The following is an 18089-nucleotide window of genomic DNA, read 5'->3' as shown; positions in this document are numbered from 1 at the left end:
TGGGATTGGGGACGTTTATGAGAGCCTGAAGGGCCTTGTGACACAGTCAAAGCCATTGATTGACTCCCTGTATTATCCCTGGACTCTGCTTTGTCTAATCTCTTATGTAACAAAGTCACATTTGCATTTAAAACATTCCACATGTCCAACCAATCAGGTGTCGGCGTTGCAGACGGAGACACCACAACCATCTGCTCCACCTCCTACTTAGATGAGCCTTCCGCTTCAGACATGCCGACACACGCGTACCGACACCCCCACACACACAGGGATATATTTATATGGAGACAGTTGCCCAATAAGGCCCTTTGGAGAGACAGAGAGAGAGTATGCCAGCACACACCCAGCGCCAACTGACACTGGAAACAAAGTTCCCAGATAACAGCGCTTTTATAAGATTATCTTATCTTTTTTGCCCTGTGTCACCGTGTTCAGCAGGGGAGAGTTCGGGGAGCCAGCTTCTCTGCATGTGCTGTGGAGAAAAATGGCGCTGGTTAGTGCTGTGGGATCAAGCTCCGCCCCCTCAGCGGCGGGCTTCGGTCCCGCTCAATTTGTTTAATACTGGCGGGGGATTTGATATATATTGCCACCTCAGCTTATATATGCCTTTTAGCCAGTCCTAGAGGTTTTTTATTGCTGCCCAGGGCGCCCCCCCTGCGCCCTGCACCCATCCGTGCCTGCAGTGTGTGTTGTGTGTGGGAGCAATGGCGCTTCAGAGAAGATCAGAAGTCTTCTGCCACCTTTGAAGTCTTCTTTCTTCTTATACTCACCCGGCTTCTATCTTCCGGCTCTGCGAAGAGGACGGCGGCGCGGCTCCGGGACGAACGGCGAGGGTGAGACCTGCGTTCCGACCCTCTGGAGCTAATGGTGTCCAGTAGCCTAAGAAGCAGAGCCTAACATTTAAGTAGGTCTGCTTCTCTCTCCTCAGTCCCAAGATGCAGGGAGCCTGTTGCCAGCAGTGCTCCCTGAAAATAAAAACCTAACAAAATTCTTTTTCAGAGAAACTCAGGAGAGCTCCCCTGTAATGCACCCAGTCTCCTCTGGGCACAGGATCTAACTGAGGTCTGGAGGAGGGGCATAGAGGGAGGAGCCAGTGCACACTCATTCTAAAGTTCTTTATAGTGCCCATGTCTCCTGCGGAGCCCGTCTATACCCCATGGTCCTTACGGAGTCCCCAGCATCCTCTAGGACGTAAGAGAAATTATATCCTTTTGACAGTTCTTGTAATCTATAAAACGCAAAAATCCATGATGGAATGTATACATCTGTCTAATTATTACAAAATCCTGCCCACACACTGGTCTTGGTGGGGACTGATCCTGACAATAGGCATTGTGGGTTTCTACTCTTCTTTTTCTTCTCTTTTTTTAATCTAGAATGCTTGAAAAGTCTTTTTACTAATGCAACTCTAACACCATAATTATTACTTATCACCTATGTAATGCTTTTAGCACATAGCTGCTACTTATTAATGTAACATCGTCTAACACTTTAACTGCTTCTTCTCACTAGAGTGAAGCGTTGGAGCGGTTGGTATGTGTTAGCCCGGGGGTCGCATGCTTTGGACTGGAACCTTAGGAATGTTAGGGACCCATCTGATGAGGTCACCTGGCCGTAGAAGGCCAGACAATATTTTTGGCCAAAAATTATTCCAAAAACCCAAATTTTACTCCATGTTAAACTGCAGCGTTTAATATAATTGTTCTGATTACCAATGTCCTTAGAGTGCGCACCTGCATTTTTTTTGTTCTGTGTGACGCTTGAAAAGACTGTCTTGTATGTTGAAAAACAATTTGGTCTTCAAGGCTAATAACTTTTCGTCATAACTTAATGGTTGCCATGAATTGGTGGATTGATATTTGTATTAGTGTAATTTCTTTCTGAAAGGAATGGTCGCATCATATTTAAGAATAGTCAATTTATATTTGTACTGTATCTCTATAGGGATTCAGTATGTAATCCCGGTGAACGGGATGCTGACAGTCATAATACCAACACTGAGATCCAGACAACAGCAATTCCGACAGGGGTGAGTTAGGGGGGTTACTCCCTGTCCCCTACCCCTTAACCCTCCCTTCCCGCAGCCTAACCCTAACCTTCTTCCTTAGTGCCTAATCCCCTGCAGAGGTACCTATACCTAAGTCCCCCTCCCCGCTGCCTAAACTCAACCTTCCATCCCCCACAGCTGAAGGCTCCCCTCCCCCAGGGGTGCCTAACCCTAATCACCTCCCTGCAGCCTAACCTAACCATAACCTCTATCCCCCCACGCAAGCCTAGCTCTAACACTCTCAGGTGGCTCCTAAACCTAACTACCTCCGCCTCGGCCCTAAACGGCACAGCTTACTTACTATGGTCAGGATATCGCCTGTTTGGATTCCGGCGTTGGTCTCCTGACGTTTTTGGAGTTACGGCATAGGGATTCTGACGGGTGTCGGGATCCCGTCAGCCGGCATATTGACCGCATCCCCTCTACTGTCGAGGGATGTAACCAAAGAGTTCTTTTAGCCACCACAGAGATTGCCATTGTTCTGGCTGAAGAAGCAATTCTGTCCAAAGAAGTTTCACATATTAAATTCCCTTTTGCCTTAGGACTATACATCTCAGTAGGCAGTGATCGCAAAACGCGCTATAGCGCGTATTTTACCCGCTTTTGATGTCTAGGGACTCACTTATCTAAAATGGGAGGGTCCCCGGGGACGCGCTCCGCAGCAGCAAATACTCCGGGACATTTAGCAGATGGACGCGCTCATCTGAATCTCTGAGATCGCGCCAGCCAGTCAGCGGGACGCAGGAGGTGACTGGCTGTTTCCTCAACCAATCACCTCCTGTAGTCTCCAGCCAATCAGCCCTGCAGCGTCTCCCGCCAGTCCGCCCGCTTTGAATCCTCCTCCCCGCAGACATGGGCTCCGCCACCAGCACATGGATGAATCTGTGCTGCAGCGCTGACAGACTGGCCCCGCTCATCTCCACCTCCTCCCCGCTAATATAGTGTCATTAGTGCAGAGATGACAGGATGCAGAGTAAGGAAGGGCTACCCACCAATGTCCCGGCAGCAGAAGAAGAGGAGCCGGCGGGGGACGACAGTGCTGCAGCAGAGGAGAGCGCACCCCTCATCACTGATGAGGAGAAGCAAGAGAATGGGGGGGAGTGGAACTCCGTGCCGGGAGATGGGGAGAAGATCACTGCTGCTGGAGGAGCAGGGGACCCGGAGACCAGCACAGAGTTTGTACACCCGGAAGGTGGCTGGGGATGGCTGGTCATGCTCTCCGCCATGTGGTGCAATGGGTCCGTCTTTGGCATCCAGAACACAAGCGGGGTCATATTCGTGGTCCTGATCCAGGAGTTTGGGTCCAAGAATGAACCTCAGCTCACGTTTAAAACAGGTGATTGGGGCTGGCGGGTGTCCAGACATGGCACAGTACACGGTGCTCTGCCCGAGTGAGGGAGTGGGATACTGTAACATTCACTTCATTAAGAAACCTTTGCCCAATTTTCTATGCTTACACATAGACAGTGTTTATAAGGAAACCTGTCCGTGTCACATAATGTTATTACTGGTGTCTTATTGTCTTATGTTGGTAGAGGTACATGTGCCCAGTTCCCGTTCCAGCATCACTTTAAAAAAGATTGATGGATACAAATACAGCATATACATTTCACTATTATATGTAAGCATTCTCATCTTATGTACAGTAGTCACTAGATTATCACACTGCAATCTGGTTACTGCAATGTGCCTCGGTGCTCTACCTGGTGCAATGTGTATAACGTGCTCTACCGGGTGCATTGTGTATAACGTGCTCTACTTAGCGCATTGTGTATAACGCGCTCTACCTGGTGCAATGTGTCTAAGTGTTCTTCCTGGTGCAATGTGTATAACGTTCTCTACCAGGCGCAATGTGTATAACATGCTCTACCTGGCTCAATGTGTATAATAACGTGTTCTACCTGGTGCAATGTGTATAACGTTCTCTACCAGGCGCAATGTGTATAATGTGCTCTACCTGGCACATTGTGTATAACATGCTCTACCTGGCTCAATGTGTATAATAACGTGTTCTACCTGGTGCAATGTGTGTAACGTGCTCTACCTGGCGCATTGTGTATAACGTGCTCTGCCTGGCACAATGAGTATAACGTGCTCTACCTGGCGCAATGTGTATAACGTGCTCTACCTGGCGCAATGTGTATGACGTGCTCTACCTGGCGCAATATGTATAACGTGCTCTACCTGGCGCAATGTGTATAACGTGCTCTACCTGGCGCAATGTGTATAACGTGCTCTACCTGGCGCAATGTGTATGACGTGCTCTACCTGGCGCAATGTGTATGACGTGCTCTACCTGGCGCAATGTGTATAACGTGCTCTACCTGGCGCAATGTGTATGACGTGCTCTACCTGGCGCAATGTGTATGACGTGCTCTACCTGGCGCAATGTGTATAACGTGCTCTACCTGGCGCAATGTGTATAACGTGCTCTACCTGGCGCAATGTGTATAACGTGCTCTACCTGGTGCAATGTGTATAACGTGCTCTACCTGGCGCAATGTGTATGACGTGCTCTACCTGGCGCAATGTGTATAACGTGCTCTACCTGGCGCAATGTGTATAACGTGCTCTACCTGGCGCAATGTGTATGACGTGCTCTACCTGGCGCAATGTGTATAACGTGCTCTACCTGGCGCAATGTGTATAACGTGCTCTACCTGGCGCAATGTGTATGACGTGCTCTACCTGGCGCAATGTGTATGACGTGCTCTACCTGGCGCAGTGTGCATAGGAGGTTCTACCTGGTGCAATGTGTATAAGCGGCACTACTGTGTGGTGTAATGTGAATTGGCACTATTATGTGGTCATGCCCCTTCCCCGTGAAGCCACGCCCCTAAATTTTTGCAGCGCGCCTGAGGCGCGCATTTCCTATACTTTGCGATCTGGGAGGTGGAACACCAATTCCCTTTCTGCCTAAGGGCACCAAAATGTCTAGTTACACCTCTGGTGCAGGGTGTCCTGTATGCTACACAGCCCAGCAGCATTGTCACCCCATTTCCCCACCTTGCAACACTTTTGTAGTGTCCAAACAAGATTAAGATTAAAAAGAACCTTCATTCTGATGGGACCCAGAAAAAGACCGGTAGGACCCCAATTTTTAAAAGTGAGGGGTCCCTGGGACCCACTTTTTTTGGGGCTCAGCGCGATCACTGAGTAGGTATAATCTGATTACCTTATCCTGGACATCTTTCTGAGGGCTCTGGATACTAAAGCATTACTGCAATACTGGACTTCAAAATAATCCTGAAAATATATAAAGCTTTTTGAAAATAATCCCCTATCTTTTAGTGTAAATCTAGATCTACTAGTTCTACATGCTAACTATATTGCAATCTACTTTTGGGACCATACTCCATTTCAGTGTATCCACATCAATGAACGGCTATATAAGATCATGTCTCTTACTATTAGACTTGCAGGACATAACTAAAATGGCATTAAAAGGAGAGGTAATAATCATGGGAGACTTTAATGTTCATGATATAAAATGGGATGTGTCTGTTGCTAGTTTCACTAGAAGTAGGGACATTTTAAATTCCCTTCAGAGAGCATCCCTCCACCAATTGTCGAGAGAGACCACTCGGAAAGAAGCAATATTAGACTTAATACTTACAAATGGAGACAGAATATCAGATGTAAAGGGCCCCACACACTACAACGATAATGCCGATAAATCGGATGAAAAGTGGTAAATTCGACGTGTTTTACATTCGACCCGATGCGCGGTTCCATGGGCATCGGATTGGAGCCCCTAGATCGTTAGTGCTGCACTCGTGGTATGTCGGTTCCCGCAGGCACGGCTGGGATCGCATAAGATACATCATATGCAATCCTGCCGCCCGGGAGGCTGCCGGGCGGTTCGAGGGATATCTTATGCGACATGAGCGTCCAACATGTCGCATGTATGGGGCCCTTTAAAGTGGGTGCAAACCTGGGATCCAGTGATCATCAAGCAGTATGGTTCAGCATAAAGACAGAGACTGTCTCATTCCATACAAAAACTAAAGGTGTTGGATTTTAAGAAGGCTGATTTTGCAGGGATTGGAAAATGTGTAAGCGATTCTTCGGCAGAGTGGAGGAACTTGGAAGCAGTGCAGGAGAGGTGGGAAACATTAAAAAGTGCAATATTAAAGGCAACTTACCTTTGTATCAAAAGTGTTAGGAAAAACACAAGGAAAAGGAAGCCAGTGTGGTTGCGAAAGTAGTAGCAAATATTGTGAAAGCAAAAAAGATTGCTTTTAGGAAATATAAGCAGACACAAAATAATGAAGGCAAAGAGATATATCTTGTTAGACAGAAGGAGACTAAGAAAGTAATCAGCTGAACAAAGGCACAAGCTGAGGAGAAAATTGCGCAGTCAGTGGGTAAAGGAGGCAAAACTTTTTTAGGTATATAAACGAAAGGAGAAAAACAAAAGGCGGAATAATAAAACTAAAGACAAAGACTGTGAGTCTTGTTGAGGGAGACAATGTAATAGCAGATCATCTTAATTATTTTCGCTCAGTATTCACTACTGAAAGAGAGGAGAAGGGGCCACAGTTAAGTTGCAGGGATATTCAGGAAAATGAAACAAGTACAATTACAGAGGAGAAGGTCCTAACAGAACTCTCAAAGCTGAAAGTGGACAAATCTATGGGGCCAGATGGGATACATCCAAGGAGACTAAAAGAACAAAAGGCTCTGGTAGCACCATTGACAGAACTATTCAACCAGTCATTAGCTACAGGAGTAATTCCAGAGGACTGGAAAAGAGAGAACATAGTCCCACTGCACAAAAGTGGAAGCAAGGAAGAGGCAAACAACTACAGACCAGTGAGTCTTACATCAGTAATAGGGAAATTGATGGAAACACTCTTAAAAGAAAGTTGTAGATCTCAAATCCAGCAATTTACAGGATCCCAAACAGCATGGATTCACTGGGGGGAAATCATGTCAAACAAATCTTAGAGACTTTTTTGACTGTGTGACAAAGGTGATGGATAAAGGTGGATACAGCTCATCTAGACTTTAGTAAGGTTTTTGACACTGTTACACATTGCAGACTGCTAAATAAACATGGAATCTTGGGATTGGATACTAGGATTATTGAATGGATAAGATCTTGGTTGCAGGATAGAAAACAGAGAGTTGTGATAAATGGAGTGCATTCACAGGAGGGAAGTGTTACCAGTGGATTACCCCAGGGATCTGTACTTGGACCAGTACTTTTTAATATCTTTATTGATGACACTGAAAATGGCATTAAAGGGAAAGTATGACTTTTTGCAGATTACACAAAGTTATGCAACAGGGTAGACACACCAGGTGGGGTAAAACAAATGAATGAGGATCTAGATAGACTAGAGCACAGGTTCTCAAACTCGGTCCTCAGGACCCCACACAGTGCATGTTTTGCAGGTCTCCTCACAGAATCACAAGTGAAATAATTAGCTCCACCTGCGGACCTTTTAATGTGTGTCAGTGAATAATGAATACACCTGTGCACTTGCTGGGTTACCTGCAAAACATGCACTGTGTGGGGTCCTGAGGACCGAGTTTGAGAACCACTGGACTAGAGGAATGGTCAAGAGTCTGGCAATTACAGTTTAAAGCCAAAAAATGCAAAATCATGCACTTGGGTCTCAAAAATCCAAAGGCTAAATATAGTATTAATGGCACTATACTGGAAACTACCAAGTAGTAGGAAATGAATCTAGGAGTCCCTATTTCATGTGGCTTAAAGGGAGGTAAGCAATGTAACAAAGCAATGAGGAAGGCTACTCAGATGCTTGGCTGCATTGGGAGAGGAATCAGCAGCAGAAAGAAAGAAGTAATGATGCCACTGTATAGGTCATTGGTACAGCCTCATCTAGAATACTGTGTTCAATTCTGGAGGCCGTATCTTCAAAAGGATATTAATACATTAGAGACTGTACAAAGAAGGGCAACTAAAATGGTGCATTGCCTACATCACAAAACATACCCAGAAAGACAAAAAAAAATTCAGTATGTATAGTTTGGAGCAGAGAAGGGAAAGGGGAGACATGATAGAAACTTTCAAATATATCAAGGGTTTTAACAAAGTCCAGGAGGGAAACATTCTCCAAATGAAGAGAAGCAATAGGACACAAGGATATGCATTAAGACTGGAGGGGGGAGGTTCAGGGGAAATTTGAGGAAAAATTACTTCACAGAAAGGGTAGTGGACTAGTGGAATAGCCTCCCATCAGAGGTGGTAGAGGCTAAGACAGTAGAGCAATTTAAACATGAATGGGATAGACATAAGGATATCCTTAGAAAGAAACAAGGATCAAATAAGGTTTGAGATAAAAATATGGTAAAAAAAAAGGGGGGGGGGGGCAGACTAGATGGGCCAAGTGGTTCTTATCTGCCACCAAATTCTGTGTTTCTATTAGACTCACGTTCCTCTGGCTATGTCCTTTCCTTCAAGATTAATTACTGGATGTACTAATGATACAGGCAATGTGCACATGCGCAGCGGTCTTCCCTGCTACAAAAAGCATTTTCTCCTGCAGGGTCCACAGTAGTATCCACAGGATATACCTTGGGATAATAGATAGCAACAGCGGATTGGCACCAACGATCAAAGCTTTTCAGACTTTCAGGATGCAACGGGCCAGTCCCCTATATCCCCACCTATTGGCTCAGGCAATTCAGTTTTTGTTTAATGCGGCAGGAGCCGGACCATGGTCATGGGGCTGCTGAATTTTGCAGCCATAAGCTTTTTATTATTTTATTTTTATAGCCTTACATCTTTAAGTGATTTTTCTAAAAAGCGTCTTATACGCACCTTAGAAAGAGTCGCTCCAACAACTCTCTGCTGGGTCGCAGCAACGTTTACACACGTGCACAATGCTGTTTCAGCAAGAATGTACTAGCAAGTCCAGACTGAAGTTTCCAGGCTGTGGCCGGACCTAGGGGAGAAGGTAAGGCGTCTGTTCCACTTAGCGGATTAAGATGCTAGACAAAGCCGTACTGTTTCGGGAGGAGACTACCGAACAGTCGCTGGCACGGCTGCCACCTCAGGCGCTAGGCCTCAGGGATCATAGGCTCCAGGGTTTAGTGTGAGGCCGCTTTCCCTTTTCACAACAGGTAATTCAAACATTGCTTAGAGCAAGGAAACCATTCTCGGCTCGCATTTAATACCGGATATGGCATGCTTTTATTCAAAGGTGCACTGCCAGAAATTATGACCCGAGGTCTTTCAGAGTTTCAAGAGATCTGGCACTAATTGTATGGTTAAAAAAAAAAAAAAAAAATTGCTAACCTACAGGATGTTTGCGCTTTTTTTCAAGGAATGCTTCACATTCAACCTCCTTTTGTTCCCCCTACAACCCCTTGGGATCTAGAAATAGTCCTAAGGGCGCTTCAAGTCGCCCCATTTGAACGACTGCATAAAGTGGATCTGAAATGCTTGACAGCAAAAGCTCTCTTTCTAGTGGCAATTGCTTCAACAAGAAGAGTCTCAGATTTAGTGGTGTTAATATGTCACCCTCCTTTTCTGATATTTCATCCAGATATAGCAGTTTTCCCAACTAAATCTGGATATCTTCCTAAGGTGTTTTCTAAGTGCCACCTTAACGAAGAGAATGTTGTTTCGGTTTTTCATGGACCGGACCTCTCTGGTGGTAGATACATCATTGGACGTAGTTCATGCTTTAAGGATCTACGTCGATCATACCTGTGCCATCAGAAAGTCAGACACTCTCTTTGGTCTCTACGGATTTCACAAGACAGCAAGGCCTGCTGACAAGCAAACACTGGCGAGGTGGCTTCGGATGACTATTTCGGAAGCATATTCTCAAGCTTATCTCCCTATCCTGGCTAATGTCTCTGCCCACTCTACTCGTAAGGTAGGTCCTTCATGGGCAGCACAACGTGGTGCCTCAGCTGAACAGATATGCAGGGCAGCCACATGGTCTTCCATTAACACATTCATTAGACATTATGCCTTTGATACCTTGGCCTCTCAGGATGCTGCTTTCGGGCGAAGGATTCTCCTATCCAATCAGGAGCATCAACTCCATTAAATTCTGCTTTGGGACGTCCCAAGGTATATGCTGTGTATACTACCGTGGACCCTGCAGGAGAAATAAGTAGTTATGGTAGACTTACCAGTCAATAACTATTTCTCCGAAGTCCACAGTATCCACAGGGATCCCACCCTGAAGCACCAGATTTGAGGATCCTTATACTTACTAACATCTTCCTTCTTGTATGGAAGGGTGTGTATGTTCTTCCCGCCTGATTAGGGCTCTCCATTTAGCTCCTGCCTTGAGCTTTGGGAAAACAATTGAATTGCCTGAGCCAGGAAGCAGGGATATAGGAGACTGGCCCGTTGCATCCTGGGAGTCTGAAAAGCTTTGATTATTGGTGCCAATCCGCTGTCGCTACCTAATATACCAAGGTATATCCTGCGGATACTGTGGACTTTGGAGTAAATAGGAACTTAATACCTACCGGTAATTCCTTTTCTCATAGTCCGAAGTGGATACTGGGGTCTTGTACTTTAGTACCATGGGGTATAGATTGGGTTCACTGGAGCCTGGCACTTTAAAAACTTTTAGTGTGTGCATGTGTGTGCTGGCTCCTCCCATCTATGCCCCTCCTATCAGACTCAGTCTATGAAACTGTGCCCGAGAAGACGGACATAATCTGAGAGAAGAACAAAACAGTGGTGAGACAATAAGCCAACACACAACCATAAATGAAAGGAGGGTGCTAACCAGAACAGAGAATAGCAACACCAAACTAACCAGGTTAGCACAGCTATCCCAACAACAGAAGAGGACAGCAACCAAATACTTACACAGGTAAGCAGGGTGCCCAGTATCCACTACGGGCTAGGAGAAAAGGAATTACCGGTAGGTATTAAATTCCTATTTTCTTTTACGTCCTAGTGGATACTGGGGTCTTGTACTTTAGTACCATGGGGAAGTCCCAAAGCTCCCAAACGGGTGGGAGAGTGCCGAGACCCCTGCAAAACCGCCTGACCAAACTGTAGGTCATCCTTGGCCAAGGTATCGAACCTACAGAATTTAACAAACGTGTTCAAACCAGACCAAGTTGCAGCTCGGCACACTTGTAGAGCCGAGACACCCCAGGCAGCCGCCCAGGAAGACCCCACCAACCTCGTCGAGTGGGCCTGAATAGACGTCGGCAAGGGCAGAGCCGCCGAAGTATAGGCCTGTTGAATGGTCAACCTGAGACAACGAGCAATAGATTGCTTAGAAGCTGGCTGACCAATCTTGGAGGCATCATAAAGGACAAACAGCGAGTCAGATTTCCGATGACGGGCCGTCTTTTAGACATAAATCTTCAGAACCCTGACCACATCCAAGGACCCAGGGCCCACAGAAGCGTCAGATAACACTGGAACCACAATAGGCTGGTTCACATGAAAGGCAGACACCACTTTAGGCAAAATCTGAGGACGGCTCCGAAGTTCTGCTCTGTCTTCATGAAAAAGCAAGTAAGGGCTTTTACAGGATAAGGCCCCTAGTTTAGAGAAACGTCTGGCAGACGCCAATGCCAATAACATCACCATCTTCCAGGTGAGAGATTTAAACTCCACCCTATGTAAGGGTTCAAACTAATCCGATTGGAGTTTCTGGAACAAAATAGAGAGCGCCAAAATCTGGACTTTAATGGAGCCTAGACGTAGGCCCATATCCACTCCCACTTGTAGGAAAAGCAGAAAATGACCCAGTTTAAACTCCACAGGAGAAACCTTTCTACTTTCACACCAGGAAACATACTTTTTCCAGATACGATGATAGTGTTTTGACGTAACCATCTTCCTGGACTGGATCATGGTGGAAATAACCTGAGAGCGGAGACCTTTCTTTGCTAGAATATCCCTCTCAACTTCCAAGCCATCAAACGTAGCTGCTGTAAGTCTGGATAGATGAACGGACCTTGCTGAAGATGATCTTCTTGGAGCGGTAGAGGCCAGGGATCCTCCAAAGACATGGTCAGGAGGTCCGAGTACCACACCAGTCAAGGCCAATCTGGGGCAATTAGAATTGCCTGAACGCTTACCCTTCTTAGTCTTTTGAGACCCCCCCTTGGGATTAGCGGTAGCGGAGGGAACAGGTACACAAACTGGTACATCCACGTTGTCATCAGCGCGTACGCTGCAACAGCCTGCAGATCCCTCGTTCTGGAACAGTAACGGCATAGCTTCTTGTTGAGTCGAGAAGCTATCAGATCTATCTTTGGACAGCCCTAACGGTGAATTGACTGTTGAAACACCTTGGGATGTAGGCCCCATTTCCCCGGATGGAGGTCGTGCCTGCAGAGGAAGTCCGCTTCCCAGTTGTCCACTCTCACGTTCGCCTCCGTCCAGAGGAGAATCTTCGACACATCTCTCATCGCCGTTCTGCTTCTTGTTCGCCCTTGTCGGGTGATGTACGCCACTGCCGTGGCATTGTCTGACTGAATCTGGATCGCCTGATCCTTCAGGAGATGAGAAGCCTGCAGAAGAGCATTGTAAACTTCCCTGAGTTCCAGGATATTTATTGGTTAGGCAGATTCCTGTCGTGACCAAATCCCCTGGAACTGGGCCCCTTGGGTCACAGCCCCCCAACCCTGGAGGCTGGCATCCGTTGTCAGTAAAATCCACGGGTGTATATTAAAACTCCTGCCCTCTACCAGGTGAGGAACCTGTATCCACCATAAGAGAGAAATCCGGGACTGCGGGGACGTCACTTCCTGATGCAAGTGAGGCCACATCTTGAATACTGTGTGCAATTTTGGGCACCATATTACAAAAAGGATATCCTGGAGCTAGAGAAGGCTCAGAGGCGGGCGACCAAACTAATCAAGGGCATGGAGACGCTGGAATACGAGGAAAGGCTTGCAAGGCTAGGCATGTTTACATTGGAAAAGAGGAGACTAAGAGGGGACATGATCAACATCTACAAATATATAAGGGGTCAATACACAGAGCTTGGGAGGGACCCGTTTTCTATAAGAACAACACAGAGGCCACGTGGTCACTCGCTTAGGTTAGAGGAGAGGAGTTTCCGCACATCGAGGCGAAAAGGTTTTTTCATAGTAAGGACAATACGTGTTTGAAATTCCCTGCCTGAGAGAGTAGTAACTGCGGACACAGTCAACACCTTTAAGAATGGATTAGATAAATTCCTGTTGGATAAAGATATTCAGCGTTATGGTGCGTAGGCACGCATTATAGTTAATTTAACTAGTCCTAACATAAAAATAACTAGTCCTATAATAAGACTGCATAGGAGACCACAAACACCTTTTGAGACACAGTATCCAGTATCATTCCCAGGAACTGAAGACGTTGGGTCGGTTCCAGGTGAGACTTCTGAAAATTTAGGATCCACCCATGATCCATCAGTAGTCGAGTCGTCAGATTGATGCTGTCCAGTAGACGCTCCATGGACAAAGCCTTTATTAGGAGATCGTCCAAGTAGGGGACTATGTTCACTCCCATCATGCGCAGCTGCAGCACAATGTCCACCATGACCTTGGTGAAAACCCTCTGAGCTGTGGATAATCCAAAGTGTAAGGCCTGAAACTGGAAATAGTCGATCAATATGGCGAACCTGAGGTTAGCCTGTAGAGGGGGGCCACATGGGAATGTGTAGGTAAGCATCCTTGACATCCAGAGATACCATAAACTCCTCCTCCTCCAGCGCAGACACCACCGCCCGCAGGGCTACATCTTGAATTTTAATACCCGCTGTGACGGGTTTAGATACTTCAAGTTTGAGATGGGGCGCACCGAACAGTCTGGTTTGGGTACGACAAAAAGACTGGAGTATAAACCCCAGTTGCGTAACTGAGGAGGTACAGGCTGCAAAAGCTTCTGAATAGCCTCTTGCAAGGCAACTCCTGCTGCGGGTAAAGCTGGTAAGCCCGATTTGAAAAACCTGTGAGGAGGGAGTGTCTGGAATTCCAACCGGAATCCTTGGGAAATGAGGTCCCTCCCCCAAGGATCCAAGCAGGACTCCGCCCACACGTGGGTGAAATGTTGAAGGCGAGCACCTACCTGAAAGGCGAAAAAAAAAATGTTTTTTAAAAACTCTCAGCGCCGTTCTTATTCAGCAAATATATAACCAATGTAATATCTTCTAGAACGTGATATCTTCTTGCACCCTTAATATGTGAATGTGCAATCCAGCAAACTCAAAGTAAAAACGTAATACATTTATTTATAAAAAGCCACTTAAAAAAACAGTAAAATTCTTCCTTATATGCTCACACAGAGTTTCAACATTCTCACAGTTAAGCTTAGGAATATAATTTTTTTTAAAGCAAGGAATTGCCTAACCGGACCTCCCGGACGCCACTGTAAGACACGGCTCATCTGGTTCCGCCTCCTGATCTGGTATGTGGAGGACCTCTCTAATATCAAAGATGAGAGCGTCCACTCCAGGGGACAGAGAGCTGTCCTCATCCATATCATCATCATCCACATACAGTCTGATTCTGACTCTAACCAGCCGGAATACCTAAAGCAGTGAGCATTTATGGGATACCACTAGAGGGGGCTGATGATAAGCCTTCTTGGCATCTGCAGCCTTAACCACACAATCAATAGATTGTCTTAGCACCTGTCTCTCTCTTTTAGCAGCCACCAATTCTGAATTTACATTCTGAATCATACTTTTGAAGCTATCTAGCCAGTCAGGTGCCTGTGAACTGTGTCCCTGTGGTGACAAAGAACATTGTTCACACATGAGTGACCCCGTTGAAGAGGGGGTTGAGTTACAAGCAGTTCACATAACCAAGTCCACAGACATTTTGGACAACCGTAATACAGCTTAGCCCACTGAGTAACACCTCCACAGAGAGCCCCTGGAGTGACACTGAGGAGCGGACACCAGCACACAGAAACACAGCAGCACAAAGTGTGAAAGTATGTGTCTGACCGGATATGATCTGATATGAGTGCAGCGGCGCTACCGCTGGCATGCTCCCCCCTTATATGACCCCCTGGTACCTGTTTATAGTCTGTAACAGTGTGGGTCCCTGGAGGAGCAGCGTTCATGCAGCCTGAAGATCCGCAGCAGCAGGAAATGGCGCCTTCCCGTCTCTGTTCCTGCTTCGGGAAGCCCCACCCCCTGTAATGGCTCACGGTCCCTGACAGTGATTTTATACTGGCAATATTAAAAATAACATTATACATCCATATACAGACCACATAAAGCCTTAAGTACAGTGAGAACTGTGGGGCTTGTAGCCCAGAGAAAATTTGTCCGCGGCGGGCACCGCAGCCCCGGGCCCATGACCACCGCGTGACTTGCCGCCAACACTGCATCGGGGACCCGCCAACCGGGACCCTTGTGTTACACTCACAGCACCTGGATCTTTGGCATCTGTTAGAGGGTGGCGGCTAGCTGCCGGCGTGGGCACACACACACTAATGGAGTGTGATCAGCACCTCAGGAGCTCAGTGTCCTGTCAACTGAGATTACGAACCATTAATCCTCAAGAGGTTGGTTTGGTCCCCCCTCTAAGTCCCATGAAGCAGGTAGTCTGGTTGCCAACCAGAACTACCCGAAAATAATAAACCTAAAAGAAACATCTCCGGAGCGCCAGAGAAGCGCATACGGCTCCTCAGGCACATTTTTCTAAACAGAGTCTGATAGGAGTGGCATAGAGGGGAGGAGCCAGCACGCAATAAACATTTTAAATTGCCTGGCTCCAGTGGACCCGATCTACACCCCATGGTACTAAAGTACAAAACCCCAGTATCCACTAGGACGTAAGAGAAATAGGAATTATCGACGGTAAGTCTACCATAACTACTTATATCTTAAAAAGCAGTTACTACCAAAACTGCTGAGTAGGATAGCAGACTGAGTCTCCCATGTAGCCAGTCTCCTCTCCGTTTTGTAAAAATGGAATTTTGGTTACCTACCAGTAAATCCTTTTCTCGTAGTCCGTAGAGGATGCTGGGGTCCACATTAGTACCATGGGGTATAGACAGGTCCACCAGGAGCCATTGGCACTTTAAAAGTTTAAGAGTGTGGGCTGGCTCCTCCCTCTATGCCCCTCCTACCAGACTCCGTTTAAAAACTGTGCCCGAGGAGACGGACATCTTCGAGAGAAGGATTTAACACAGATAGTGGCAAGATTCATACCAGCTCACACATACAAGGCACATCAGGCTAACTTAGCCTGAAAACTCAGCAACCACTGAAAACATTACTTACCAAGTAACAATGCAGTACTTAACTAAAAACAAAGTTGTACTGAACCAGATAACAATAGCAGGAAAACGAAGCGCTGGGCGGTGCCCAGCATCCTCTATGGACTACGAGAAAAGGATTTACCGGTAGGTAACCAAAATCCTATTTTCTCTTCCGTCCTAGAGGATGATGGGGTCCACATTAGTACCATGGGGATGTACCAAAGCTCCCAGAACGGGAGGGAGAGCGCGGAGGATCCTGCAAAACTGATTGGCCTCTGATTATCTGAAGTTCAGTCAAAGTATCGAACTTGTAGAACTTTGCAAACGTGTTCGACCCAGACCAAGTTGCAGCTCGGCAAAGTTGTAACGCCGAGACACCCCGAGCAGCCGCCCAGGAAGACCCCACCTTACGAGTAGAGTGAGCCTTGACAGACGTAGGACACGGCAGGCCTGCCATAGAATACGCATGCTGGATAGTAAACCTGATCCAGCGAGAGATCATCTGCTTAGAAGCAGGACACCCAATTTTCTTGGGATCATACAGGACAAACAGAGTCCGGTTTCCTGTGACGAGCAGTCCTCTTCACATAGATTTTCAAAGCCCTTACAACATACAAGGACTTTGATGAAATTGAGGCGTCAGTAGCCACTGGCACTACAATAGGTTGGTTGAAATGAAATGCCGACACAACCTTCGGAATAAACTTTTACAGGACAAAGCTCCCAACTTCGACACGTCTAGCAGAGGCTAAAGCCAACAACGTGACAGCCTTCGACGTAAGAAATTACCTCAACCTCCTGTAGAGTCTCGAACCAGTCCGATTGGAGGAACTGCAACACCACGTTAAGGTTCCAAGGCGCCGTAGGCGGCATAAAGGGAGATTGGATGTGCAGAACTCCCTTCAAAAAGGTCTGAACCTCAGGGAGGGCAGACAATTTTCTTTGGAAGAAAATGGATAGGGCCGAAATCTGGACCTTCACAGATCCCAACCTCAGGCCAATAACCACACCAGCTTGTAGGAATAGGAGAAACTGTCCCAGTTGAAACTCCACCGCAGGAAATTTCTTGGACTCACACCAAGATACATATTTTTTCCAAATATGATGGTAATGTTTAGACGTTAACTCCTTTCCTAGCCTGTATCAGGGTAGGAATAACCTTGTTTGGAATGCCCTTCCGAGCTAGTATCAGACGTTCACCCTCCATGCCGTCAAACGTAGCCGCTGTAGGTCTTGATAGGCGAACGACCCTGCTGCAGCAGGTCCTCCCAAAAAGGAAGAAGACTCGGCTCTTCTTGCAGTAGATCCGCGTACGAAAACCTTCTTGGCCAGTCCGGAGCAATAAGGATCGCTTCAACCCTTGTTCTCATGAGGTTTAGAACTTTTGGGATGAGTCGAAGTGGAGGAAACATGTACACAGACTGGAACACCCACGAAGTCACTAGGGCGTCCACCGCCACTGCTTGCGGGTCCCTCGACCTGGAACAATACCGCCGTAGCTTCTTGTTGAGACAAGAGGCCATCATGTCGATCTGGGGTACGCCCCAAAGATCTGTTACTTCCTTGAACACCTCCAGATGGAGACCCCACTCCCCTGGATGGATACAGTGTCTGCTGAAGAAGTCCGCTTCCCAGTTGTCTACTCCCGGAATGAAGATTGCCGACAGCGCCAACGCGTGCATTTCTGTCCAGAGGATGATTCTTGTTACCTCTGACATTGCAGCTCTGCTCTTCGTTCCGCCCTGTCGGTTTATGTAAGCCACCATTGTCACATTGTCCGACTGCACTTGAATGGCCCGATTTCTCAGAAGATGGGCCGCTTGGAGAAGACAGTTGTAGACAGCTCTTAGTTCCAGAATGTTTATCGGC

General features: G+C 46.8%; 1 protein-coding gene across 5 annotated transcripts in view; it reads right to left on the bottom strand.

Annotated features, from left to right (window-relative positions):
- Positions 1–18089, bottom strand: part of TAOK3 (TAO kinase 3) — a 498025-nt gene that overhangs the window by 339331 nt on the left and 140605 nt on the right. Inside the window, exon 1 of one of the 5 annotated variants that reach the window (XM_063964321.1) lies at positions 10011–10032. The exons of the other annotated variants lie outside the window; for them this stretch is intronic. The gene's annotated coding sequence lies outside the window, so the exon portion shown is untranslated. Of the gene's footprint in view, positions 1–10010; positions 10033–18089 lie in introns of those variants that run through there. 5 annotated transcript variants of the gene reach the window in all.

This window comes from Pseudophryne corroboree, chromosome 1 (assembly GCF_028390025.1).
Source record: "Pseudophryne corroboree isolate aPseCor3 chromosome 1, aPseCor3.hap2, whole genome shotgun sequence".
Taxonomy (NCBI): Eukaryota; Metazoa; Chordata; class Amphibia; order Anura; family Myobatrachidae; genus Pseudophryne; species Pseudophryne corroboree.
This window is presented reverse-complemented; position numbering and strand designations above follow the sequence as displayed.